Raw genomic sequence first — 27,555 nt, 5'->3', positions numbered from 1 at the left:
TAACATTTCTGTTGAATAACTTTACTGATGCTATTGGTATTCATCAATATTTGGAAGGAAGTAAACAAACTAGCTTTGGAAGGAAGTAAACAAACTAGCTTCTTAATTTCATGATGGAACACACACCAGTTCTGCTTGTCATCAAGATTTTGTTTTTCCACATATTTAAATGAAGAATAAGCACAAATCCTGGTTAATGGCACTTGAAAATTGCACAGGAATTGCCTTCACCATAACCTCACAGTTCCTGTCTCTGTCCAGAAGAAAACAGGAGAGTAGGCCTGAGCTTTCAGCAAGTTCATACTTTCAGCCATTGCTTGCAGATGCTTCTCTCTCTAGCTGAAGCACTGTAAAAGGATTCCTTTAACATGTTTCTTTCCCAAAATACTATATGTCAGCAGAATGAAGGGCAGAAGTCCTCACAGCAGAGCTCTCCTTGAAAGATGACCTTGTTCTGTGGAGTGGTCCCCAGGATGCAGAGCTACTAGTCTTGCCTTTTGAGTAGGACTATATTAATAGCTCTTTATATATAATGGAAAAGCAAATAAATTTCAAAAAGAAAAATCACTCTTGCTGGGATAACAGTGACACTAATGAACACTAGTTTTGCCAGCACATGAAGCTTTTTTTCCATTTGTTGTTTAGTAAACAGCATCTTCTTCCCAAGGAGCAAAACAACTGGTTCATAAAAAGCACAAATTCTTTAAACTAAATTGCCAGCTGATTTCCATCAACACCTTATTACTCCATAAAAAAGAAAAGCTAGGCTCAGCTTCATGTACACTGTAGAGGGTGCTACCTTCTTGCTGCTGCACAGGACTGCAATCCAGACTTTCATCTCTTACTCCTCTCTCCCTCCCTTTTGTAATATTAAGAAAGAAAACTTTGGGGCAAAATGAACAGCTGAAATTGAAACACATGTACTGAAAATATTCTCTGGGAATAATCAGTCAGGATTATATATTTCCCAGTTTTGCCAAGAGAGGTTGACCTGAAGCCAGACTGGCTTCTGTTGGGTTGCAACTTACAATTAGTGCTCACTTCATTTATCATGGCTCAGGCACGGATCTAGGAAAAGGAAGTATCATTTTAAGTAATATAAGTGGGGACAGTGGGGGAGGGAAGAGGGGATTAAGGATAGTGACAGAAGAATGATTCTTAAGTCTAACAAAGTAACTTCAGAAAGGAGGATTGGAGTGGAAAAGGACTCCAAGAGACACATTCATATTAGATATTAATCTGAACCTAAGCCCTCTAAAGCAGAGTTTGTAGTTTGAATCTATTACTCAATACGCTAAATTAAAGACTTTGAGAAACTTCAGATTAGATTCTCAGTTGCAATTCATTTCCAGGACATGATAAGTGTCTTCCTATCTGTCAATGAGCTGGTTAATAAAGCTTCCAGGGAAACTGCAACTTTCTGTAGAGGTTCAATACAGCAACAGTTTTTTATGGCTTTTTTTCATATCATGATCAACATAGCTTTTATTTCCCTCCTTCTCCTGGTTTTTTATTCTTCTCTTATCCAGCCCGTGAAACACAAGCATCATCAACAGCATAAAATCTATGTAACATCTTGTGTGAAATACAAGTCTTTTGATTCTGGGTTAGTGCCTGCTGTATCATTGTCTCTTAATCTCCAGCCCTGTAACTTATTACTCTGCCACTTGCTATAAGAATTTAGCAAAAATGACAAGATGTAATTGCTGGGGACAGTTATACTTAAAATAGTTGCCTGTGTTACACATCTGTTCATCTGCAGGAGTTCATTTGTCCCAGAAGCTCCTCTGATTTTTCAGGTCTTCTATAGTTTTCCTTGTTTCTTACACCTGGCTTTGGGCACTGATCATAGAACAGAACCTTTGGGTTAAGTCTCCTATATAAGACACCATCAAAATGAATCTGCTATTTCTTCAGTTGATCATCCAGTGCATACTCTTGTTTTTATTTATTCAGCTTGTCCTAATCTGTCATATATTCTTATGCATTACTTTGACTACCATAAGGAGCCTTTACTATATCCAGAGCTTTTCCATCAGAAATAAAGACAGGTATTAGTTATGCTCTAGCTTATTGATAATTTATTTAATGGAAGCAATCTGAATGTGTTATATTTATTATCTAACACTTTTATTATGATCACATGCATGGAAAATGTTAACCAAAAGTGCAGCCTGACACTACAGCTAAGCTAATTTGACACAGAAAGATGGCTGTAAAGCAGAAAGAGTGCTATTTGCCTTCCTGAAGCTCAACAGCAGTAGAGCCCCTCCTTCTCTTGTGTCAGATGTGCTATCGTCTGATCCCATAGTCAGCCACTTCAAGGAACTAAGGCAACAGAACATAAACAATGCAATAAAACAATATAATTTTCTCCCAGATTAACCCCCTGAAAATCTCACCACTGATCAAGTGAGCACCAGTGTCAGTTCAAGGAGCTGTGCAAGCATCAGAGGAAGAACAGGACTGTCTGCTACTGTGGTAGCTGTTAGATTGCTTTAGCTGTATTTATTCTGAGTTCCTCTTCTGCAGAAATGTTTAGAGAAAAAGTGTAAATAGTAAATGAAGGAACACAGGAAAAAAAACCCCCAAAGAAACACAGTAAGCACTCACTCAAGGTCTAACAGGAAAAATAATAGAATGAAGACAAAACCAAAATATTTCTATCAGCTCTGGACCATTCATAGCTTTAAGCACAGAGTCAGAAATCTTCTGGGGAGTCAGATCCTTAATCTAGATATGTGGAATTACCACCTAACAGAACTTCAGGGGTTTTCACATTTTTAAGAGCTTTTGCCATTTCCTTTGCAGCTCTGAACATGCTCTTATCTACACCAAGAAGCCCCAGTCTCCAGAACTAGAGCTGCTTTAGGTCCTTGGAGGACAAAGCTCAGCTACCAATTCTGGTAGACTGTTAACTATACCATGTACATAGAAATGACATTCCTGGTGTCAGTTTCTATTAAGGCTAGCTATGTGATAACACATGCACATGTTTTCAGCGTTTACAACTGTAAAATGCTATCCCAGCATGTTTTTTTAAGGACTCTTACCCTATGGCCGCCAGAAAGGTTACCTGGTTAACACTACTAATACAATTTTCCCTGTGTTAGCAGTTCACAGACTGACCTTTCCACTTAAATGAGGAAACAGCCTGCTACCCTTTGCACACTGTGAGTGCTCCAGAATCTAGGCTCCAGGTTTGCCACCAAGAAAGAATATTTCTAGTAGCCAATAATCACTTAACACAAACCATACTGAAAGGAAATTTAAATAAAGAATTAACGTCATGAATGCACTACACGCATACCTTGGCGATATTGTGGGTTCAGTTCCAGACCGCCCCAATAAAGTGAATATTGTCATAAAGCGAGTCACATGAATTTTTTGGTTTTCCAGGTCATATAAAAGTTATGTTTACACTATACTGTAGTCCATTAAGTGTGCAACAGCATTATGTCTAAAAAACCAATGTACATACCTTAATTAAAAAATACTTGATTGGTAAAAAAATGCTAATTATCATCTAAGCCTTCAGCGAGTCGTAATCTTTTTGCTGATGGAGGGTCTTGCCTCGATGTTGATGGCTGCTGACTGATCAGGGTGGTGGTTGCTGAAGGCTGGGGTGGCCGTGGCAATTTCTTAAAATAAGACAACAATGAAGTTTGCCACATCAGTTGACTCTTCCTTTCACAAAGGATTTCTCTGCAGCATGCGATGCTGTTCGATAGCATTTGACCCACAACAGAACTTCTTTCAAAAGTGGAGTCAGTCCCCTCAAACCCTGCTGCTGCTTTATCAGCTAAGTTTATGTAATATTCTAAATCCTTTGTTGTCATTTCAACAGTGTTCACAGCATCTTCACCAGGAGGGGATTCCATCTCAAGAAACCACTTTCTTTGTTCATCCATAAGAAGCAACTCCTCATTCATTAAAGTTTTATCAAGAGATTGCAGCAATTCATTCACATCTTCAGGCTCCACTTCTAATTCTAGTTCTCTTGCTATTTCCACCACATCTGCAGTTACTTCCTCCACTGAAGTCTCAGACCCCTCAAAGTCATCCATGAGGGCTGGAATCAACTTCTTCCAAATTCCTGTTAATGTTGATATTTTGACCTCCTCCCATGAATCTTGAATGTTCTTAATGGCATCTAGAATGGTGAATCCTCTCCAGAAGTTTTCAATTTACTTTGCCCAGATCCATCAGAGGAATCACTATCTATGGCAGCTATAGCCTTACAAAATGTATTTCTTAAATAATAAGACTGGAAAGTCGAAATTACTCCTTGATCCCTGGGCTGCAGAATGGATGTTGTGTTAGCAGGCATGAAAACACCATTGCTCTCATTGTACATCTCCATCAGAGCTGTTGGGCACCCAGGTACATGGTCAATGAGCAGTAATATTTTGAAAGGAATCTTTTTTTCTGAGCAGTAGTCTCAACAGTGGGCTTAAAATATTCAGTAAACCATGTTGTAAACAGATGTGCTGTCATCTAGGCTTTGTTGTTGCACTTACAGACTGCAGGCAGAGTAGATTTAGCATAATTCTTAAGGGCCCTACGATTTTCAGAATGGTAAAGGAGCATTGGCTTTCAGGTTAAAGTCACCAGCTGCATTAGCCCCTAACAAGAGAGTCAGCCTGTCCTTGGAAGCCAGGCATTGACTTCTCCTCTCTAGCTATAAAAGTTTTAGATGGCGGCATCTTCCAGTACAGGCTTCCAGTACAGCAGTCCAGGCTGTTCTGGCTGTGTTGAAAATCTGTTGTTTCGTGTAGCCACCTTCATCGATTACCTTAGCTTGATCTTCTGGATAACTTGCTGCAGCTTCTACATCAGCACTTGCTGCTTCACCTTGCACTTTTATGTGCACTTTTATAGAGATGGCTTCTTTCCTTAACCCTCATGAATCAACCTCTGCTAGCTTCAAATTTTCTTCTGCAGCTTCCTCACCTCTCTCAGCCTTCACAGAAGGCTCTGGCTTTGGGTTAAGGAATGTTGTGGCTCGTTTGGTCTTCTTTCTGGACCACTAAAACTTTTTCCATACCAGTAATAAGGCTGTCTCGCTTTCTTATCCAATGTGTTCACTGGAGTCGCACTTTTAATTTCCTTCAAGAACCTTTTCTTTGCATTCACAACTTGGCTGTTTGGAGCAGGACGCCTGGCTTTCAGCCTGTGTCGGCTTTTGACATGCCTCATCCATCATTTCTAGCTTTTGATTTAAGTGAGAGATGTGCGACTCTTCCTTTCACTTGAACACTTAGAGGCCATTGTAGGGTTAATAATTGGCCTAATTTCAACATTGTTGTGTCTCAGGGAATAGGGAGGCCTGAGGAGAGGGACAGAGCCGGGAGAGCGGCCGGTCGGTGGAGCAGTCAGAAGACACACAACATTTATTGATTAAGTTCGCCGTCTTATACGTGCACGGTTTGTGGCACCCCAAAACAATTACACTAGTAACATCAAAGATCACTGACCGCAGATCACGGTAACAGATATAACAATAATGAAAAAGTTTGAAATATTGCAAGAATTACCAAAATGTGACACAGAGACATGAAGTGAGCACATGCTGTTGGAAAAATGGCACCAACAGACTTGCTCGATGCAGGGTTGCCACAAACCTTCAATTTGTAAAGACCACGATATCTGCAAAGCACAATAAAGTGAAGCGTAATAAAACGAGGTATGCCTGTATATTGATGCACCTTCCTTTAAACCAACCCTGTTTTTGAGGAACAGCATAACAAATATTTAAAAGTAATTGCAGATGTGTATTTTTTCCAACTATCATAGAATTATGAAAAATCGAAGTAGCTAATTTTTGAGAGAGACTCTAAGAGATATATGCAGCAATGGAAATGGAAAATAGATATTATAAGATACATATAAAATACACAGGAAATCTAAGGAGAATAGGCTTGGTAAAATGTTTGAAAAACTTGAAAATGAAGGATAAGCATCTTTTATTAAAAACATCATATTCTCTTCCGTATTTCCAGATGTTTTTCTTGAACTGTCTGAAACAGTGAGAAATTTCATGACAAAAGCAAACTACTTCAAACAACTCAGAACTAGATATAAAATGGAAAAACTGTTTAAAACATTCTTACTACGAGCCTGTTCTAGACTAAGATACTTGAATACAGGTATTAGTGAGGATTATATATCAAGTCATTAAAATAAAGTCAATAAAGTAATTATAAATGAAACTGAATGTGTCTAGAGCCATTTTCACAGTGCACATCAAATCTTACCGGAATAATAACAAAGCAAAGTAAATTGACATGCATAGATGTTGATATACATGTGCATACATAAATCACTGTTACTCATTAGCAGCACTAGTTTTCTTGGCATACTTTCAGTATGTTCTAAGCTCTGTATGTGAACCCAGCTAAAACTGTTGGTATGTAGCACATGGGCAAGCAGAAGAGAGAACAAGGAAAATCCTGCACCATTTGATAGGAAAAATAAAACAAAACTCAGACTTCCATTCTGTGAGTGACTGATCTGTACCTACACTGACCTGCCTGTGGAACAGTGAAAGGAGAAAATTTCCATGCTCTGATTTCTTATGCCTGACCCCTGTCATTCAGTACAGTAGTACATATTACCTTATGTGCTAAGAAGCATAAAATCATCTACAGGATGTGAATGTTGATAAGAAAGGGATGTATTTGAAGTTAGGGATGTAAAGAAATTGTTGACTCACTCCCGATTCAAGATAACAATTATGCAATATTTAAACAACCATCCCAACTACTTTGGGCCATGGTGCAGGAAAGTGAAAAGTTGTGTTATAAGACATTTAACATTAATAAACTACTAATTAATGGATTCATAGTTAAATCCATTAAATGGATGTTCATATACAACTAGTCTTAACTTGACAAAGAAGAATTACAGGTATCACTAGTCTACACTCACACAAAACTTCCTTGGACCACTGGGCAACCACAAAGTATTAATGAAAAAAAAGAAGTTAATTCTCATTTGATTTTATATTGGAAGAGTGTTTATTTTCCTAGTTTATAAACATGCAATAGATTTTGAAGAGAGCAACATACCATGCCCATGACTAAAAATTGTTTTGAGTAAATAAGACTTTTTCCAGAACGCCAGTGGATTTTAGATCAACCCGTATATATATCTCCATCTTCAAATATATTTCAGCATGGAACTTTCCATCCATTATGCTACTTTTCCAAGATATTTCAATTTTCACATTTTATCAGCCATTAGCAGCGTGTTCAATATATTGAAAGCACTGGTACTTGCCTATAAGACATTTTCATTTTGTTGCTTAACCACTCACGAACCAGGGAATAACACCTGAAGTTTTGTTCAAAGATTGAGTCAAACTCCTTCAAAACAAACTCCAGAAACCCTAAAAAGCTTTATTCATGCTCTGTTACTTTTGCACACCTCTGCAACTCTTAATTTTGGCTAGAATGGAAGCAAATATTATAATGTTATGGAAACATCCTTGGGATAAATGTCATCCTTCTGCCACAGCAATAATTCTGAACAGATGCATGGGCCAGGACCTAGAATACTGGTGTACAGGCTGCTCAGAGGGAGATTCTAGAAATCATGTCTGAACTCTGCAAGACTTCTGAAAACACTCTGGTGCTACCTGTCTTGCCAGTTAAGAGTCTGAAGTGAAATGTGTAATTGCCATTTTATACTCGTTTAATCAAAAATCTGTGGATAGTTTGGACAGTAGTTTGGAGACAGGTCTGAAAATCTGGTTGGTTAACCAAACCTAACCCAGCTGCAGAACATGTCTGCCCATCACTAGGTAATCCCAATTTACAGCAGTTCAATCCCCCTCAGTTCTGGAGGTCTATATGTTTTACACTGTGTAGCCTACATGGGAAGGAAGCACATGTATACTGGCATACCTTCATGCATATACAAATAGTGAGGTAGGTTACACTTTTGTTTGAGTATGAATGTTAAAGTAGGACACATTGTGTAGAGAAAATTTGAACAGATATCCTAAACATCAGAAATACTGAAAAAGCATGACTTCTATTAACCTTTCTTAAGTTGCTTAAGTGAAGATTAACGTGCCTAGCTTCAGTCTCTGATTTGAAAACGTGTTGTAATAAGGATTTAGTCCATGGAATTAATAGCACAAGATTAAAAAATCTAGGAAAAAGCACAGCCTTCTTACTCATAGCATCAAATGACTTCTTAAAATAAAAATTAAGGCTTTAAATGTATAGTTGTGCACATTTTATGCTTTCTGCTAAAACTGAAATACCATAGAAAAGCTGCTCTTCCATGAAACTTTGAAATCAGCCAAAAGCAGAAGAAGCTGTCATTAGGTTCTGTGATGAGCTCAACTGTCAGATTGGAGCCTATGGAGATATCTGTATTTAAAATGCTAAGTTTTTGGATGTTTTTCTAAACCAAAATCTTAGTGAAGTTTGAAACACTACTGTGTTCTGAAAAATCAAACAATTGCCCAACAGCGCAACCAAAATTAACAGACCTGCTGCTGATGGTTTCAGAACCACACAACCCCCCTTTTAGCAACAGCTTTTGCTTCCCCTATCTACCTTTACTGTTATCCTGGAATGATTAGCATAATGAGGAAGAAGTAAACTGAGCTCTGCATCTTTTGTTGCAACATCAGCAGAATGTTTCACTGCATATACCAGCACAGAGATTAGACAGATAAGTTAGATGCAGAAAAATGTACCTGAGAATTTGGAAAAAAGAAAGGACTGGCCCTAGATGTACCACAAAAGAATTACAAGTGTGATTTTGAAAAGTATTCAGTGCTCACCTAATCTATGATCTAGCTTTACCAAGATTAGTGTTAAAAAGTGATTTCAGTGATGGTAGAATAGGCTAATATGTAATGTTTTACATGACCCTATCCCTCCGCCAAAGTCACTGGCACCAGTAAAACTGCATGAAGTGCAGCAGGCGGTGGTGTCCACCTTGGCTGTCCCATCGCAGACTGAATTTTCAGGTGTAGGAGAGTTTTACAATAGTGGGCATTAAAAGCAGCCACGAGGTCAAAAGGAGCATTCACAACTTCATATGCCATGGCAGCACTGACACCTTCCCTGTGTTGCTGTACTTTCCAGCTTGGTCAAACTAAATTCTTTGAACATGAAAATTTTGTGGTATGATCTGTAGAGAGATCTGCAGAGGCTGTTCATCACCACAGAGCAGATGTTTGTTCTCACACCTTCATCCTGGCCTCCAAATATAGTAAAATATTTCATCTCCTCCTGTATCACCATTTAAAGAAAGTCAGCCAATTCAAATAAATTTGTGGTTCTATTGTATTATCTCAAGTAAATACTATTATTTAAAAAGAAAAACAATTATCCAAGCAGTCTATTAATTATGTCTACCTAGCACAATAAAATATATTTAGATTTGAATTTCCAAACTGAATTCTGAAAATCCATCATTTTCCTGCTCTACTTTATAAACAACCTAACAAATAGCTTGAATCTTGTGTGAACTACAGGAGATAAAAAGTAGATGGAATCATCAGAGTACCATGCAAAACTCCTCCTCTAGTGACTCTGCTGGAGCATATTTCCAGCTTCAAGAACAACACATTGCCGAGGAACCTAAAAAATCAAGCAAATATATCAAATGCATAAAAACAAGACACAGATGGACCACCTCTCACAGAGAAAATCTGTTTCTTTTTTTTTCTGTTTCTTGCACCCTCTTTTATTTAAATCTCATCTTTTCCCAATGCTCTCTAACAATCTTGTGTATGGTAGAGCCTTGGGGGTGCATTCTATAAAATAGCCCTCTAAACTTAAGTGTTTTGTAGTCAGTTTACAGGGGAGTCTGCTCAGTTTTTACAACAACCATTTTAGAATCAAGCTGTGGCAGCTGGAGCTTTGTAGAAAACCCAGTGTTTGGACTAATGAAAAAATCTAAACCAAAGAGAGATGGAATCGATTACTACAGATAATTCAGCAAAGTACGACAGAGACATAATTGAAGATCTATGCTTTCAGTGTCCACATTTAACTGGTGATACAATGTAGGCCGTACACAGACTTTGCTTTCTGTTAACATCGATTTGTCAGTGTGAGTTACGGCAATTCATTCAACTCTAATCTTCTGCACTTATAAGATTAATATACTTGGCTATTACTACAAAATTAAAATGCTGTCCTTCCACATTGAAATTATTGATCAACATACTTTATATCCAGAACCCCAGCCAATAAAATACATATCTTTAAAGATGCAAGATGTAAATATTGTATTATAAATAATAATAGAAACTATACAATATATGACATAAAATATATAATATATAATATGTATTATATATATCACATTACATGATTTTACTGAACATGTGAACATTACTTATTGCCACCCAAATCAGTGATATAGTTTCCAGTGTAAATGAACACCTTCAAAGAGGAAAATTAGGAGGAGAGAAAAAAAAAAAAAGCACAGCAAAGTGTTGAATCCTATTGCCTTTTGTTTGCAAAGACTTCCATAGTTTAGTGATGGCTTCACTGATTATAAGCAAGCAATTCCACTCAGCACACAGTAATTAAACATCAGCACTTTTCCTCGCATATTATTATAATTAAGATTTTAATCCATTCTTCTTCAGGAAACATTGCATAGTTTTATTGCAAACTCTGTTTAGATGAGGGGACTGCTAATAAACCCTCTGTGTAACAGCTGCTTTTTTTCTGAGAATCCAAATTGTAAAGTGCTTGGATTAGATCATGCTTTAGCTCTTGCACTGGACAAGTTTTTAGAGGGTAGGTAGCATCACTAAACAAGGCATTTTAGGTGGCTAGAGGAACACATGGTAGCTGGTGTCTTGGTGGCACTTGGATGAAAATCTCATGTCCCCTTCTAGGAAAGCACCATTCCAGCTTTCCACAAGGACACAATCCCTGAGCTTTTACTCAGAGCAGTGATGGTATCAGCATTTGCTGCCCCAACTCAAATCTCCCCTTACACTGGAAAAGGCTATGGGATGGTTGTGCTGGACTTCACTCAGGTCTGCTAGATTCAGGTGTCCAGTACGTTACACAGGCAGTGATTGACAGCATTAGACTCTACAGATGCCACTGCTGTTAGGCAGTACGATCTGGATTTAGTGGAATGAGACGGCTTACTTTTCTTTTTGTGCAGTCTCTTCAAGAAGTCATGGATGACTGAACTTCTGCTGTACAAGATCTTTTATTTAGGGTCCTTTTGAATAAATGCAATATTCACTATTGCAATTTGTGTCTCATAGAGTGTTTCTTGCAGAGAACACACTGTACTCCTACCTCTGAAAGCTAAGCATTGCCTCTACAAAACTAGGGTACAAGTTTCATAGCTTCAAAAGTTGTGGGTTTCACGAACTCTGTATTTCAGAAATCATTCTTACTTCTACATAATGCAACAACTGAGATCAGATGAACCACATCAGCTCACTTTCCCTCTTGAAGTAAAGGAATCTGTTGGCAGGATATTGCAAAGAAACAGCCTTGCTTTGCAATTTATATATTCCACTGCTTTGCTGGAACCAAAGGCCGTACTGACAATGTCATATCGCAAGTCTCTCTGTTATGCAGGCTTCTTTGGGAGAAATGGTGGATATTTGGGTCTAACAGTTCAACAATTTTGTTTCTTACTGATTGATTTTATTTTGGGATACTAAATCTAGTCACTGCAAAGTCTCAATAAAAATTATGTGTACAGAAAAAAGGTGAATTTTATTAACTCAAGGTAGCAAAATGAAATGGATACATATATGAATCAGTGAGGAAAAAATACTGTTCATACATGCATGTTTACGCAGAAGACAGCACAGTTTATAAGGTCATATAACATATTAATTTCTGGTTTGCTCTAAAGGAATTATTCCTTGCCTCCAGCTGCTGAATTTACTACAGCTGCAAAACACTTTCAAACTTCTCAGCCTCAATCCCAACACAGAAGAAACTCTGCAGCAGTGGCAGATCAGATTTCACATCAATATTTTGTTGGGATGCTTGCCAGGGTCTTATAAAAAACATAATTACAGGCCAGACTATTGCAAGCTGATGCTACAAATACGTTCCCCTGTCTAGGCAACTAGTATAATAAAAGTGTTATGAGATATGAAATCTGTGCAGCTTTAATCTTATGTTCATTTCAGTTCAACTGGTGAATGGGGGAAGGCTCTGGGTAATACTGGGGCTACGGACACTCAACTACTCTAGCACAAAACCATCTGATTTATTAGTATTTAGATCAGTAATTTATACAGCTAATAAAGTAAAATGTTCTCTACAGGAAGCTATTTCTGCTGCAAACCTGTTACCTAAAACATCTACAGAGACCTTGTCGTCGTGTTTCCTTCTTTCTCCACCTATTTCTGTTGCAAGGCACTGTAATGAACAGTTCAAAATGTGTCTGTAAAAAGACTGCTAAGCTATTTCCCTAGAAAGGCATTATTGTTCCCAAACAATTTACAGTGTGCTCCTCATGCTTTATATTGCTTTATATTACGCTACCTATATTACGCGCATATACAAGTGAATTAGCACTTTATGTATTTTGGCAGCTGGAGTCTATCATCTTTCACTGCAATACCTACATGCAGCCTAATACCCCTGCAACATAAGAAAACAGCCAGCAGCTACTGCAGTTTGACTATGCTTTTTCTCCTACTAATTGCAGCTGTATAACTATTTCAGGTGCAATCATCTGTAAAGGTCCAGTTCTAACAGCTGGAGTTGTATGAATGCTGAACAGTGAATTATTGATGGAGAAAGGTACAACTGAAAGCAGGTCCAGCTGTTAACTTCAAGGCTACTTGATACTTTATACTGATCCGATTCTAAGGTGAAAGAAAAAATAACTCTGTTCCAGCCACTAAGCACTACAAAAAATTAAAATAGGCAAAAATATCTACTTTTTTTTTTTCTTTTTTTTTTTACAATCTTTCATTATGGGTATGAAGCAGCTGGTTGAAGTAACTATATTACTGTTAATCTTGAAACACCTTTTAGGGGAAGAATATTTCCCTATCTACTTCACACCCCAGTTTCACTATTTAACTTCTGCAGATATGCACATGGCTCCCTTTTTCTTAAAACTTTCATCAGTGGCCCTGGATGTGAAGTGTTCAGTCAGAGATAGGTGCTATCTACAAAGGGGACAACTGGGCACTGTTCATGTAAATAATGATGGAACTGCATGGGGCCCCTCTGTGCACACTTGCTTGCAGCTCTTTAAATTCGCATTGCCATTTACCAAGGGCTTTTCAAGGGCCGTAGGAACATTATAGCCCTTCAGTACTGGAGCTCCTGCATTCCCTCACAGAATTTCTAGAGACGAGGAGGGGCCTTTGTCCTCTCTTATTCAAACACGAGAAGCAAATATTTCATCTCTTTGAAAAGAAATACAGTGTTGCTACATACATAAATATATCTATAACATATATACATATATGTGTATTATATATATATATATTTATTTATTTATATATATATATATATACACAAAGTATAGATAGATAGCCACATACATATATTCCTGAAATCTGGAAGCAAATAGGTGTAGGAAATATTTACTATACTGGAATGAAGCTCTCCAGGGGGTTTGGGGAAATAATTGCTCTGCCATAGATAATTACACCCTGTCCCCCAGTGAACATGTGCAACTTCCATTCCTTGCAAAGTGAATTACGAGCACCCATCAAGGAGGAAAGAGGTACTAGAGATCCCATTAATACTGCTGCGTTGTCTCACACTAATGCTGCAAAATTGGACATCTGACATTGGATGACATTTGCATTATAGGTAATGCATTATCCATTGTTTTATCTACATTATAACTAACTCATGTGTTTTGAAATTAAGTAAATCTAACTTTTCTTGCTTAACAGCTACAGCTGATGATAGCCATGTTTGCTTTAGAAGATTTTTAAGTGGCTTTCATTTGCAAGCAATGTCCCTACGCAATAGAAGCAATTACATTGCCAGATGATTGCTATGTTTGCTTTACATTTTGCAGCACCACTTAAGTAAAAAAAAATAAATTCTGTAACTCTGTGTACACACAAAATGAACTAAAGTCAGATATGGATTATACAGTTATAATCTCATTCCAGGATTCTGGTGATTTCATAACCTACAAGAATGATGTTCAAATAGTTTATGCAGGTACCAGGATCTTTTTATGAAACTGCTGACTCATAATTGAATGACTTCTATTTTATTCAGCACATGAAATGTGCAGTCTAGGATTTATTATAAATTATAAATTCTAAATTTCAGCTACAACTCTCTTGCTGTTGCCTCTCCTTAATTTTTCCAAACAATTCAATTTGTAGAAAGCATGTTTACAACTCACTTATTACTGGAGGAGTTTAAGTAATGCTGAAATGCTTCTCAAGTATTTTTCTTTATGGAAGCAACTGTGTGTCAGTTTGACTTTGCTGGATAAGAAGGACACATTTTCAATTTCACAATTATAAAGCCCACTTGCAGTTCCAGAAGCCATACTATTTAATTGTGCAACAAACCTGGCAACAGGGAGTAGAGCCTGGTTTTTAGTGCGAGTATGACCAGCGACTGGCTTTATTTGCCCCTGTGTTTATCTAACATTGCCACTACTCAGCAGCCTTGGGTTGTCACTGTCAGTCCTGAACAGACACTCCACTCTCAATTTCTGGGTTGGAGCCACATTCAACCCAGGGATAAAAGGGCTAAGAAGGACCATATGGAAGTCTTACCAGGACCGTTCTCTTAAGGAAGGACTCCTGAACAATGCCGTTCCATGCTTTTATCTCCTCCTCAATCTATTTTTGTGCTCTCCACCACAGTTCAAGTGCATGCTACTCAGATTTGGTATTTCAGAAGAACTCTGCATGATATGTGCATGACCTTTCTTTCTACATGTCTTTTGTGTATGAGAATGGAGGCAGCAACAGGGAGGAAGGTTATGAGATCTTCCTATCCAAGAGGAGGTAAGTTTGCTTCTATCTCTCCTTTTCTGCTGTGATTTTATTGCTTTCTCTTGTGGCAGGAAATGCTAGGAATCACAGATTTTCTGGCAATCACCAGTTCTTCCTTCAGGCCTCATTTCAGACAGGCAGCTCCATGCCCTAGATAGGTAGATCAAGGACTGCGAAGGACCACAATTGTGTCCACTAAGTGGGAAACACTACAAAACATGGCAAAAGTTATTCCATGGGCTATGAAGTTGGCTTTACAACATTACATTTTATGCCATTTTATGTACTTTTGTGAAATAACACTAGGTGAAATTGTGTTTACTGGAAGCTAATATCAGATAAATAATAAATAAATACATATATGATAGCAAACAAAGTAAAACAATTTAAACCTGAGAAGATACTTTCTATGCTAAAAGACTTAAATAAGCCTAGAATACAAATTCCATTTTAAATGTATGTATATACATTTTAGAGTTTGCACAATATTTCTTAATTATGGCATTTGCTCGACAGAAGAAAATTACAGTACTTAATGGAAGATAAAAAACTCAGTTCATATTTTATTTACACAGTGACAGACAGCTCCACTTTGTAGGTACTAAATGAAAGTTAATGATTTGGAAGGTGAGAAAGGGAAAGAATTAAAAGAACTGAGAAGAGAAAAAGACATTTCTTGTTATATCAAGGAAACTGCAGCTATCTTTACAGTGGACTAGAATACTGGTATCCAGATTTAAGATGAAAAGATGGAAATAGGTGGAAATAAAATGTTTGCAATGTTTTCTTTTTGAATTACTGCATAGTCAATGCTACTTGATTGCTTAACCCCCCCCCCCCCCCTTTATTGAAAGTTCTCAGCACCTGCTTAGCCATCCAGAACAGCTGAGGAGCTGTTGGAAAGCAAGTTTTTCCCCTGAGCATATGCTGTACAAGATAAGGAAACACTGAACAGATGAAGTATGGAAAAGAAACTATTTTGATGATGGCAGTCATTAATGATGCCTTTGACTGCATCAGGCATTCAAATACTAGTATGATGGGTGATAAGTAGTTTAGAACAGCAGAAGCATGAGGGAAGTTCATCAGGCTGCTCTTGGGATTTCTCTGGAAGGGTTCATGGATTAGAAAATAGGAACAATTGGAAGAGAAAAGAAAACAAAGCATAGGAGCCTGAGGAAAAAGGGGACTTCACTCAAAGAAGCTGCAATGTTTTCCAAAGAACAAGGCCAGATCATCTTTCTCTTCTAATTTTTTATAGCAACTGTCATCCCGATATCTACTCCATCCCTCCAATGAGCAAGAACTTTCTTCTCTGTCTTGCTCTATTACAGCCCACACTTTCCTCAGTTGCTCGGGGGACAGTAAAATCAAAATGAGAGGAAAAAGGGGAGGAGGATCAAGAACTTCTAGAAAGGGTACCAGATTCAAGCTGTTTGTCTTACACAAGAGAAAAATATAGGAAAGGAAAAACTGAGTTAAGACATCCTGGATTTCCTTCTTTCCCGACGTTGTGAAACATTTTTGCCACTTTATACAGTATGCTTGGCTATTAAAATATGGCGTGAGGAAATTTAATGTTGCTATGAAATTTAAAGGTAAAACAAGTTCCATGAATAAAATGCACAGCCTATAGCATTATGAATAAGCGTAACACTAAGCAGGTACACTATTCATGCCACCTCTTCTGTGACAGTAGTAGTACATTACCAAAAAGTGTCTTGCAGCATGAGTAAGCAACTACTTCTCACATAGAAAGTACCCTCACGTTACAAACATAACACAGCTTTTTAGCCAGAGATTAGTGCTTCAGGCCTCCAAATACCAAAGAAAAGAATGTTTGTAAAAAAATGTTACATTAATTTGTAGTTGTTCCCTTTAATCATTAAATTCACAGTAACTCCTAGTTACTAGTTCACTTCAGATGGTCTTCATTTGAATAAATCCTGTCATGTCTTCTTGATTTCTAAATTTATATGGGTGTCAGTTCCATTTTACAAAACATCTAGCTGAGTACAGTTCCATTGTTTTGAGCCTTAAGGCTTTAGTACTTTGCCTCATTTAAGCTTCTAGCTCTCGTAAGCAAATTAGCATAGTAATCCAGATAAATGCTAATTCGTGCCGAACTGCAATCCAAAAGGCTTTTTATAATACCATACTCCAAAATCAAATTCCTAAATAACAAGAATGCACAGGCTGCCAGAGTTCCTTGCACAGGCTGCCAGATCTCTTAACACACAATTCTTACCCTACTTGGGATTTAAAGCCATATTCGTACCATTCTGAGTCTATTTATAAGGAATTCAACATTGCCTTCTCTCATGGAAGGGAAGTAACACAGGACTACAGTTAATTAAAATTACTTGGTTTAGTAGCTCCTTGATTCCCCAGTCTTCAAAAGAACATTTACATATACCAGTCTGTGGTAAATGCTTAGACCGTCTTCTAGGCTTTTGCTTTCTGAAAAAGTTAGTCTAAGCCTTTCAGTTTCTTAAGAGGGCTGACAATGAACAGAGTACAAGGTGTATGTGAACTAAGGTGTGAAAGACTTTTGGTAACTAAGTGCACGGTAAACTTTGAAGAACATAAAAAATTTCTTCTCAGAAAACCTGATTTATGAAGAAAATTGCATATTCCAGGGTGAATATCCTTGTTACACTGGAAATATTCTTACTCAACAAAGAGCTGTTCTCTTTTGGCACATTATGATCATTATTCATAACTCTATTAAAAAGAAGTCTATTTTCCAAATTCTTGACACCACTACCTTTCGTCTTCCAATAGGCTCTCTTCTTTTCTCCTTCAACCAAACCTAAGCACAAAGGATTTCCTTATTAGTATGTCAGACATAGCTTATTTATAGGAGTAATATGGGTGTGTTCTTGAAGCACAGGACTAAGGATCCTGGCACCAGGCCCTGTCCGTGCAACCTTTAGTAAATCACTTCTTTCACTCTGTCTCAGCAACCATCTCTATAAAATGTGGACATCAGTACAGTACTCTAGCTGAATATAGCACTCTCTCTGAATGCTCTGAAGCATATGGAAAAACTTGCTATAAAAGATAAACTCAGGAGAGCGTACAGCATTACTAAAGGATTCTGCCCAGTACCTACGCTGTAGAACTGATCAGACACAGTGCATTTTGCAGCAAGTGTTGTTCCAGTAAGAAAACCACAGCAAGATATGATTCAGATCTTGTTGGTCCATCGAGCAGACATGACCATTACAAAATATTTATGACAAGGAAACACAGGGAAAATTTTGAATCCACTGGAACTTTGAGACCATGAACTCTTCAGAACCCCAGGTTTTCACTCACATTCAATTCACTCAATAGGATAAAATCCATCCTCCATATGCAAATACACATGCTTCAGGGGTTTCTGAAGTGCAAAATATCACACCAAGCATTCAGCAGAAACTCTAAATACAGTATCTAGTAGTAATAGCTACTTTCGTGTAGTGCATCACATTACATAAGACAGGAGGAAATGGTTTATTGAATTAATCTGCCTTTAAATCAAAAGTTCTCTAGAATAATACCTGTAGTCTTAGGATCGCAGCATCCATTGGCCTTCATTATTTTAGTTTTCTAAAAGTTTATTTTAAGTTCTCCAAAGAACAACCTCCTCCACTTAAACAAAATTCTGACTTTTTTTCCTGCATAACAGATAATGTCTGATTTCCTTCCACTGAAATCAACAGAAACAGTCCCTATGAACATTAGCAGACTTGGGGATTGGAATTTAGTATATAAGAAAATGTTATTTATTTAGGTAATTATTTAGTTTAAATACAGCATTATTTAGTATAAAATAAGAGATCAAAGACTAATATTAAAAGCATTGAGAAGTTACATTATTTACAACACATATTTATATATGTATAGGTCCAAATTTATATGTAATGTAAGCCAAGACAAAACTTCCCTCTGTCGGTGAAGCCTTTGGCTGACTATTTTGCTTGTATGTAGCAGAGAATTTACACTTACATGTGAAAGCCTATACTTACCTGTTTCTAAAATGTTTATCTGCTTTTCAGGACCACAAAGAGATACAACATACAGACATTTATTTACTCTCTATAATTAGAGCAATTTAACACGTTCCGTTGTAGTCCAAACACAGTGTTTCTTGATTGCATCTACAAACATATCCATAAAACAGTCAAGAATTAATATTATTCCTCAGTGTTATAATATGCTCAAATAGACAAAAGTTCTAATTTACTGTGATGCTGTAGTAGTAGATTAAAAATCATTCCTAAAGTGGTCCAGGCCTAAAAGAGAACCATAAGGTTTGAGAGACATCACTCCTGCAGTTCTTCAAACATTGGTCTTAATACTGTTATCATTTATTGTCTTCATTAGTAAACTTGATATGAGAAATTGCATTGTTCTAAAAAAAAAAAAAATGCAGCCAGCATATGACATTTAAAAATTATTTATATCAGAAGCAAACATCAAAATCAGTAAGGATTTTTCTTAAGTCTCAATAAGATCACCTCAAGATAGAATGCCTCAATTTGAAAAACTTCCTCCAATTTTTTTTTATGTTTCATTTTGGTTTTGCATAGGCCACTTACAGAAACATTCCTGTCTCACAGAAATTATCTACAAAGAACTGGAAATCCCTTTTACTCTTTCTGCATTATTTTGAAAAGATTACACTTAGTGAACATCTAATTTTAATTTATAAGATATCTTCTCCAGAGTTTCTCAGGGTTAATATAAATGAAAGAAATATGTACACTGATAAAAAGGCAAAATCCTCATTTATTATATATCAGACTAATCACTGAACTCCTCCTGGTATTGGACAAAACCTGATCCTTATTCTGGTTTCTCTTCCACTAATTTTGCATTCCGTTATTTCCATTTTATTTCCAGCAGTTCTCATGGAATTAATCATATTTCCTCCAACAGCAGCATGATCACAGTTGGGCTTTATGTCTGCACAGTGTTGCTTAATTTAGAACATACATTTTGTGTAGGATATGCATATTACTTTTTGTTCAATATAATGATGAGCTCACTAACATAATTTAAACCAAAGATTATTATTAAAATGGAAAAATGTCCTACATACTGTCCCTACAGTCTGTCTAATTCTGTTTATGAGCTCAAGGACTTAATTACTGAAGTGTTCCAGGATGGTATCTGACAGAAAAGACAAATGCCCTGCTGGAGGCATGGTGAGAGAACTGGAAGATGTTTCAGGTTTTATCATATGTATCTCACTGGTTTGTCCACTGTAGAAATGAATTCATCAAACAGAACCAAAAACAAAATCCTGACAGGCAGATCAGATAACTGACAAATTTAAGTGAATTTCATCTCCTTAAGCGCAGGCACTCAACCCCTTGCTGCTTTTAAAAAGAAATGATTTATGGTAACGACTCCACAGTTTTCTTCTTATCTTTGTGGATTAAATTTGTTCTGTGATTTGAGGTGCACAGCTGTTCCCCTCTCACTCCCTCCTTCATTTCTCCCACTTACAACTCCTACATCTCAGCAGGCCAGCATCACTAGAAGGAGTGCTTAGACAAAAGGAAACAAAGAAAGAGCAGTCAGGGCAAAATAATTACACTGGAGATTCATTGCATGTTAATTTAAAAGGCACTTGGAAAGCCAAGGGATCTGTATGGTTGTCATCAAATCCAGTGCAATGGGAGGGATAAAAATCACCTGTCTGTATTCAGTGTCTTCTGCCTTAAAATGACCTTAAAGTGGCCTTTTTTTCTGAATGTTTGCTGTCAGAAAAGAAAGATGTGTCCTTTTTCTTATTTAACAGCTACAGAGCTAGAACTGGAGGTCAGTTCTTTCCATTCTCTTTCTGCTCTTGCCTCTATTGTTACAGGGCCATGCTGACACCTTGAAATCCAGGAACAAAGCCCACTCCAAAGATGTATTCTGCACTCTACCAAATGTAATGGGGTGAATGAGCATCTCTGCAAATCGGATCTAATACACTAAGATCCTGCCAACAAAACAGATCTCAAAATTTCTATTACACACTTCAATCTGTATAGATTACTTACATTTTAATGCCTTCTGTACTATGATTTCCACACAAAAATTGCACCGAACATAGTAAATGCAGAAACATAAGATCCATTACTAAAGAATTAAATGAATTAAGGCTTTCATATTTCAAGCTGCAATAAGAAAATAGTCCAGCTTAAAAGCCACCAAGGGCTTATTAGATCCTATAGTTTTTCAGCATCTCAAAGTGAAATGAGTAAGTATTTTCATAGAATCACAGGATCACAAAATCACAGAATCACGGAGTGTGGCAGGAACCTCTGGAGATTGTCGAGTCCAGCTCCCCTGCTCAGAGAAGGATCAACCAGAACAGGTTGCCCAGGACCATATCCCATCAGCTTTTGAATTGCTCTAAGGATGGAGACTTTCTGGACAACCTGTTCAAGTATTTGATCACTCTTACAGTCAAAAAGCTTTTTCTTATGTCTAAACAGAATTTCCTGTGTTTCAGTTTATGCCCATTGCCTCTTCTCCTGTTGCTGGGCGCTGAGAAGAGTCTGGCTCTGTCCTCTTTACTCCCCGCACTCAGGTGCTTATACACAGTGGTAAGAGTGGCCCCTGAGCCTTTTCTTCTCCACGCTGAACAGTCCCAGCTCTCTCAGCCTCTCCTCAGCTCCAGTCCCCTCATTGTCTTTGTGGCCCTTCACTGGAGTTGCTCCAGGATGTCCACGTCTCCCTTGTACTGGGGAGCCCAGCACTGGACCCAGCACTCCAGATGGGACCTCACCAGTGGTGAGCAGACGGGGGGACCACCTCCCTCGACCTGCTGGCAATGCTCTGCCTAAAGCAGCCCAGGAGGCTGGTGGCCTTCTTTGCCACAAGGGCACGTTGCTGGCTCACGGTCAACCTGTTGTCCAGCAGGAACCCCAGGGCCTTCTCTGCAAAGCTGCTCTCCAGCCGATCTGCTCCCAGCCTGTCCTGGCACAAGGGCTTATTCCTCCCCCGGGGCAGGACTTTGCAATTCCCTTTGTTGAACCCCTTGAGGGTCCTGTCTGCCCATTTCAAGGTCCCTCTGAAAGGCAGTGCAGCCTTCTCATCTCTCTGCCATTCCTCCTGCTTTTGTAGCACTGGAAAATTTGCTGAGGCTGCACTCTGCCCCATCACCCAGCTCATTCTCAAAGGTGTTAAACAGTATTGGCCCCAGGACACCTCTAGTGACGGCTCTCCGTCTGGGCTTTGTACCACTGAACGCACCGCTTTGAGCCTGGCAGTTCAGACAGTTTTCAGTCCACCTCATTGTCCACTTATCGAGCCTGTACTTCATCAGCTTGTCAATGAGGATGTTAAGGTAGACCGTTTCAAAAGCCTTACTAAAGTCAAAGTAAACAACATCCACTGCTCTCCCCTTGTCCACGGGGCCTGTTATCTCATGACAGAAGGCTGGTCAGGCATGAAATCCTTCATAAATCCATGCTGAGTACTCCCAACCACCTTCTTGTCCTTCATATCTTTGGAAATGGTTTCTGGGGGAATTTGTTCCATCATCTTCCCAGGCACTGAGGGGAGGCTGACTAGCCTGTACTTCCCTGGGTCCTCCTTCTTGCCCTACTTGAAGACAGGAGGGGTCTTTGCCTTCTTCTAGTCCCCTGGAACCTCCCCCCAGTTTCCGTGACTTTTCAAAGATATTTGAGAGTGGCCTTGCAATGATATATGCCAGTTCCCCCTGCACTCCCCATACATCCCATCAGGTCCCAAGGACTTATATGAGTCCAGCTGTTTAAATGTTTCCTAAACTGATCCTTGTCCTTGTAGTCTTCCTTGTTGTAAGTCTTCCTTGCTCCAGACTTTCCCACTGGCCTCAGGGGTCTGGAATTGCTGAAGGCTGTTCTTACCAGTAAAGACCAAGGTGAAGAAGACATTGACTACATCTGCCTTTTCTGTGCCCCTTTTCACCATGTCTCATGCCCCTTCAGCTGCAGGCCCTTGTCTTTCTTTTGCTGCTGATGTACCTGCCAAAGCCTTTCTTGTTGCCCTTGATGTCCCTCACCAAATTCAACTCCAAATGGGCTTTCGCTTTTCTAACCCCATCCCTGCATGTTTGGGCAATGTCTCTGTAATCCTTCTTGGTCACTTGTCCCTGCTTCTTTCCTTTTCTTCCATTCTTTTGTGAACAGACCTCTTGAGAGGTCCATGATGCAAATAAACCACATTACAACTAGCATATATCACAAAAGTCACACCTGTGCTTCATTTGTCCATGGAAACATATTCAGATTCAGACCAACTAAGCTTTACACTTTGGTTATTCCTGCCATGCTTGCTGAACAGCTAAAAAAAGATCCTACTAATCTCTATACAATTGTTTAAAACTCACTGAATTACTTGTTTTTCAGAAAAACAATTTCAATTTTTTGTTGTTGCTGTTCTTAAAAGTGTTTAGAGAATATCTGCATTTTGACAACTTTTCTTATTAGCACCTCTTTTTGCATTCAGGGCTTCTATGCTCCGGAGAAGAATTCGTACAAGAAAGGGTACATCTTCTTATCCACACTTACCAAGGCATTTGAACACTTATTTTTGTTAAATCATTTTTACAAAGTTCTGGGAAATACACAGATATAGTTTTTAATGACTGCCTTGAAATCCTTGCTTTGCAAAGCTGGGAGAAAACAACCAGAAAAGATACTACTCTAAGCAATAAAGCTTACTCTACAAATTTCTCTGCCACTTGCAAAAGAGCATCCCAAGTCAGAAGACAGGGTTGTTACACAGAGCATGTGAAAATAGGATAAGGCTAAATATATGGTCAGGATGCATAATAAAAGACTAAGAAAAAGAGGAAATTATCTCTCAGTGGAGTTTCCTACTTTGGTTTGTGGTAACAATTCAGCTTATTTCAAGTTCTGGGAAGGGTTTAGAGGGCTTGGGTTTTGAAAGAAGCCCAAACCAAATTTTTAGAGGCTTGTCTATTCCCTTATCCATATAGCTGGTGTTTTATGGCTTACTAGCTTTTGAAATAGATTGGTTGGTCAACTGAAATAAGCTTGTATGTGTGTACAAAGGACCAAAGATGAAAACTGCACTGTCAATATTCAATAATTATACGCACTGAAACAAAATATTATAACACTACCAAACATATTCATCAGCAAGTGACAACTCCTAATTTTGAAACTGTTCATCACTCTAATTAATGCCAATGAATTCACAGTTTTATTTATCATGCTCTATTCTATCACAGGATGATTGCTTTTACCTATATACTTTAGAGTTGAACAAGCTAACCCAGCAATGTGAAAACAGCCATCTATATCCTCACAGCACGCTATATTATTTAGCTTGTTTCATTTGACTGCCATTTCCTTCATATAATGAGCAACTGGATGATTCTGTTTTGCTAGAGAGAAAACGAATGCTTTCCCAATAGATCAAAGGATGAACCGTCCTCGTAAACTTATTGCCTGTGTCCTAAATCTGAAAATGCACATATCAGAAGAAAGCAAGCTGTCAGATTTACACATTTTCTGAATCTCTCATTGCTTTGCATCAAGGCAAGGAAGAAGATATCCAGAGAAAAGGTTGCATACAGAATACTATATAAAGGTTCTCTTCTAAAATAGTAGATGAACATTACCAGTCATGCACTTTAACAGTTGCAGAAATCATGATTTAAAGAAGAGCACGTTGTCCCTCTTTCTCTCTCTTTTTCATCAGGCCATTTCCTTGGAATGAAGTAAAAAAGAATTCCCAGTGGTGCACAGAAAACTGAATTGAGGTATTGTTCTCACAGAGGGCCTGAATACCTCTTAAATATATCAGAGAATTAGCTTGTCATTTTTTTCTTCTTCCTCCTCAAAGTGTTTTGAAATGACTAATACATTACCACGAAGCGGCTTCTTACATCTCCTGCAGACTAATTCCCCAGGGCTCCCATTATGTCGGCAACCTAAAACGATCAGTTAACAGAGTGTGTTAGTGGCAGCGAGGGGTGAGTAAAGTACTGAGAGAAGGGAAAGTAGTGTTTCTGTGGCTTGCCTCCCTCCTCTTTTAGTAGCATGTCAAACATAATTATGCTCCTGTCATCTGCACCTACAAGACAGGATTTTAGTTATGATATCTTGCCTGGCATGTAGCAGCTGCTGACAGGCCCTTGTGACCCTGTTCCAAGCAGTCTGTCTCTGCAGATGACAGGACCCCGGCCTACATGCAAGCATTAACCTCCCTTGGTTCACAATACTCTCCTAAGAGAAGACGGTAAGACCCTAGAGAAAGGTGGGTCACCTTGCAGCCCTCTTGATTCCAGGTAAACCATCATGAGGACTTGACTGCACATTGCACCTGATCTGCCTCTAAAATGGCTGCTGCCTCTGAGCTGGGGCATGCCTTGGGGCAAGGCTTAGAAAACTTTGTGCTACCCACATCTTCCTACCCACGTAAGCTGTTTTGTGAAAAACTCCAGCCAATAACATACCAGGCAACTGAAAGGCCTTCCCAGGAGCATAAGCACATCATAGCGGTAAAGCCACAGACATGAGTTACATTACTCAGGCAGGGTGGAAGAAGGACAGCAAGTAAAATCATTTAACAGAGAGGTGTCATAGTTCAAAGAAAATTGTCCTCTCTCTCCCTCCATTTCTTCCTCAGCTTTCAGACAGAAAAGGGCCGAAAAACTCTTCACATTTTTAAACATTTTAGTGCCTTCTGGAGAAGAAAAAATAGATTTACATTAAAAGAATGCTGTCTGCATAACACTATTTCCCCAGTGCCCTGCTACAATTATTACTGGTTTTCTAATTAAGCTATATATTCATTCAGATAGGTTAGGGAGCCAGACCTCCCAATGCCTCAAGAAAAGTATTTTTATTGTTGAATATTCCATTTTGTGGCTGGACAGCAAATTTGGCTCTTAATTAGGTAGCAAACCCTGTTTAAGGAGACTGGGTTTAAGGAGGCTGGCTGATTTTGCAAGTCACAGACTTAAACATGGGATAGCCTTGCTTTTAAAATTCAATAATATTTGCCTTGCTTTTACTGATGGCATGTCCATTTCTGATAAACAGCTGGCAGTAAATCAATATGAATTTGATTCAGTCACTTTACAAACTTGTCTTCTGAACACTTGAAATCTTTTTTTAATATTTCTAAGGGTCAATGACATCTGAAGAGCTACCTTTCAGACGACATGCTTGAAACTGTGTTCAGCAGCCTGCAAATTTACAACATATCATAAACTGAGGAAAAATAAGATCCTGTGGGAATGCCTCAAATGTAAAATTACCCACAAGGTCACAAAAACACACCTGACAGAAAGCTTGTATGAGAGTTAGACTTGAAATACTTACAGCTCACCTCAGATCAGTATGCAAGAGGCTGAAAAGCAGTTAGGACATCAGATAACAGAAAGTTCATACTGGATGAGATCAGAAGCACATTCTGAGCTAGTGTTTCAAGTTTATCAGAGTTAGATAGCTCTCCCTGGAGAAGTTATTGACACTAATTCATGGCAATTAGGGAACTGTAGACAGCAGTGGGTCAGATTTTCTTTGGCAAGGTCATTATGTGAGACTATAAAATACCAAAAATAAATATTATACAAAGACACATGATGGCACAGCATGAAAGTTCTGTCAGCGTGACTTGGAAAAGCCCACAAGAATTCCCAAGTATAAAGTCATAAGCAGACTGTGCAGGTGATCCCAAAGAAGCAACAACAAAATCTTTATGTCTTGCTATCATTTGTTCTCTATGTGACGTTACACACGAAAATAATTCAGATATAGTTTAGAATATATTAAATAAGACCGTGTAATATTATCTTGCATATTGCTCTGTTTCTAATAGCTAATATAGTTCCTTACTCAAAAGACTTGAAATATCATAAGATTTCTAACCCTTCCTTAACACAGCTTTAAATAGCATTTTAATAAGCAAAAGTTGCAATTGTAAAGGTTACTTGGGCTAACAATCCAAATATTGGATCACTGTAATTTCAGGGGTAAATCTCACACTGCAATTAAAGGAAAAAAAGTTTCTATAGTTGTTTTGAAATATTATAGAGCCTGTGACAATGAGAACCTGATATCCTTAGCATTCTCATAATAAAAGTTAATAAATGTTAATAATATTAGAGCACTCAAGGCAACTGATTAATAAGCTTATTTCAGATGAAGTTGCAAAACACTTATGACTGAATTAGAAACCCTACATGAAGGGCAAAGACTCATTAAGAGATCAGCCTGTGTGTTTGAGCCTGCCCCATACATAAGCATGGAAGCAGAAAGCCTGGAAAACACATGGCTTGAATCTTGGAGGCAGAGCAGGGAGCTTCCAGTCACTTAACGGGCAGGGAGCTTCCAGTCACTTAAAGGAAGCTGGAAAGTACAAAAGTAAACTCCAGAGTCAAAGTTTGCTCTTCAGATGGACAGGATTGTTAGGTTGGCTAAAATTTTGGGCCCATAAAAAATGGGAGATTAGAAGGGCTCTACAACCCTATGACCATTGAAAAGATGGCCAAGAGTGGGGGGATCTAATATGGTCTCCAGGAAAAATAATGGTACTTTGGAAAATATTGATAACTGACATCAAATAGTCTTTGTCTTCACAGACAAAACCAG

At 38.3% G+C, this 27,555-nt stretch overlaps 1 protein-coding gene across 1 annotated transcript in view; it reads right to left on the bottom strand.

Moving 5' to 3' along the window:
• Positions 1-27,555, bottom strand: part of ADAMTSL1 (ADAMTS like 1) — a 462,450-nt gene that overhangs the window by 247,107 nt on the left and 187,788 nt on the right. The gene's annotated exons all lie outside the window — the stretch shown is intronic.

The sequence above is a fragment of the Dromaius novaehollandiae genome, chromosome Z (genome assembly GCF_036370855.1).
Source record: "Dromaius novaehollandiae isolate bDroNov1 chromosome Z, bDroNov1.hap1, whole genome shotgun sequence".
Taxonomy (NCBI): domain Eukaryota; kingdom Metazoa; phylum Chordata; class Aves; order Casuariiformes; family Dromaiidae; genus Dromaius; species Dromaius novaehollandiae.
The sequence above is the reverse complement of the archived record's forward strand: the minus strand, read 5'-3'. Positions and strand labels throughout refer to the sequence as shown.